Source organism: Bubalus kerabau, chromosome 6, assembly GCF_029407905.1.
Source record: "Bubalus kerabau isolate K-KA32 ecotype Philippines breed swamp buffalo chromosome 6, PCC_UOA_SB_1v2, whole genome shotgun sequence".
NCBI classification, from domain to species: domain Eukaryota; kingdom Metazoa; phylum Chordata; class Mammalia; order Artiodactyla; family Bovidae; genus Bubalus; species Bubalus kerabau.
In genome coordinates this window covers 119738309-119740532 of record NC_073629.1, presented here as the reverse complement: position 1 = coordinate 119740532, position 2224 = coordinate 119738309, and the positions used below count along the sequence as shown (strand labels likewise).

Below are 2224 nucleotides of genomic sequence, written 5' to 3'. Positions count from 1 at the left end.
GAAGCTTGTGTCTGTGTTCTGGTGGGTGGAGCTGTATTTCTTCTCTCTGGAGTGCAATGAAGTGTCTATTAATGAGTTATAAGATGTCAATGGTTTGGGAGTAACTTTGGGCAGCCTGTATGTTGAAGCTCAGGGCTGTGTTCATGTGTTGCTGGAGAATTTGTGTGGTATGTCTTGCTCTGGAACTTGTTGGCTCTTGGGTGGTGCTTGGTTTCAGTGTAGGTATGGAGGCGTTTGATGAGCTCCTATCGCTTAATGATCCCTGGAGTCAGGTGTTCTATGATGTTCTCAGGATTTGGACTTAAACCTCCTGCTTCTGGTTTTCAGTCTTATTTTTCCAGTAGTCTCAAGACTTCTCCTTCTATACAGCACCATTGATAAAATATCTAGGTTAAAGATGAAAAGTCTCTCCACAGTAAGCGACACCCGGAGAGTTTCACAGAGTTACATGGAGAAGAGAAGAGGGAGGAGGGAGTTAGATGTGACCCGAATGAGATGAGGTGGAATCCAAAGAGGAGAGAGCAAGCTAGCCAGTAATCACTTCCTTATGTGCGCTCCACAGTCTGGACCACTCAGAGATGTTCATGGAGTTATACAGAGAAGAGAAGAGGGAGGAAGGAGTCAGAGGTGGCCAGGAGGATAAAAGGAGGGAATGAAAAGGAGAGAGACAGATCCAGCCAGTAATCAGTTCCCTAAGTGTCCTCCACGGTCTGGAATACACAGAGATTCAGAGAGTTGGGTAGAGAAGAGAAGGGGGAGGGAGGAGACAGAGGTGACCTAGTGGAGAGAAAGGAGAGTCCTAAGGGGGAGAGAGCAGTCAAGCCAGTAATCTCGCTCCCAAGTAAAAATAGGTACTGAAGATTGGGTTCTTAAAGGTACAAAATTGATAACAAATACCAAAAAGCAAAGATTAAAATTCTAGAGTAGAGGTTAGATTTTCAAAAATACAATATTAAAGAAAAGAAGAAGAAAAAAAAGTCACAAAAGTTATTAACTATATATATATATGAAGTTTGCTTTAAAAAAGTCTTTTTTTTTAAAAGTAATAGTAGGTTATAAAAATGAAAATTAAAGGAGTAATAGAGGACTTAAAATTAAAAAAAAGTTAGGCACGGCCGCTGGAGCTGGTGTATGTGCGGCAATAACATGTCGGCTCCACTGCCCGCCATCGTGCCTGCCACGCGGAAGGCCACCACCGCGGTGAGACTCTCACGGTCTGACCTGAAAGAGACAACTGTGTTCTGTAGAATGTGATCGTTTGCCCAGAAGCATGTCTAACTGGAACCTCAAGAAGTGCTAAAACCCCACGTGATCTTCCTTCATGGATTGGGAGACACAGCGCATGGATGGGCAGAAGCCTTTGCCAGGATCAGAAGCGCCCACATCAAATACATCTGCCCACATGCGCCGGTTATGCCTGTAACATTAAATATGAACATGGCCATGCCATCATGGTTTGACATTATTGGGCTTTCGCCAGATTCACTGGAGGATGAAACTGGAATTAAAAAAGGCAGCAGAAAATGTAAAAGCTTTGATAGATCAAGAGGTGAAGAATGGCATTCCTTCTAACAGAATTATTTTGGGAGGATTTTCTCAGGGAGGAGCTTTATCTCTGTACATGGCTCTGACCACACAGCAGAAGCTGGCCGGGGTCACTGCTCTCAGTTGCTGGCTGCAACTGCGGGCTTCATTTCCACGGGGCCCTATCAGTGGCGTGAACAGAGACATTTCTATTCTTCAGTGCCATGGGGACCTGGATCCTCTAGTCCCCCTGATGTTCGGTTCTTTCACTGCTGAGAAGCTGAAGACATTGGTGAATCCAGCCAATGTGACCTTCAGAACCTACGCAGGCATGATGCACAGTTCATGTCAGCAGGAAATGATGGACATCAAGCAGTTCATTGATAAGCTCCTACCTCCCGTTGACTGACGCTGCCAAGAGGCCTTGTGTAGAAGTGCACACCAGCATCGTCCAGTGGAGCACACACTTCTTCCTGTGCCCGACCTTGAAACCTGTAATGTTTGCAGTGTTAAAAGTTTTGCAAATATACACCAATGACACAGACTAAATAAATCTCCTCGTGGGAAATGTATGATCTTTGACATTTCTCATACGTATTTGTATGATATGATCCAGGATACACTAGTATTAAAATAGATGAAGCAGTTAGCTTCTTTCTCCCAAATGTAATTCAGCAAAATCATAAAATAATGCAACCGG

General features: G+C 44.2%; 1 pseudogene; it reads left to right on the top strand.

The window, feature by feature from the left end:
• The first annotated feature begins 1116 nt into the window (after positions 1 to 1116).
• On the top strand, positions 1117 to 2002 carry LOC129656356 (acyl-protein thioesterase 1-like; annotated as a pseudogene).
• Positions 2003 to 2224: the final 222 nt, after the last annotated feature.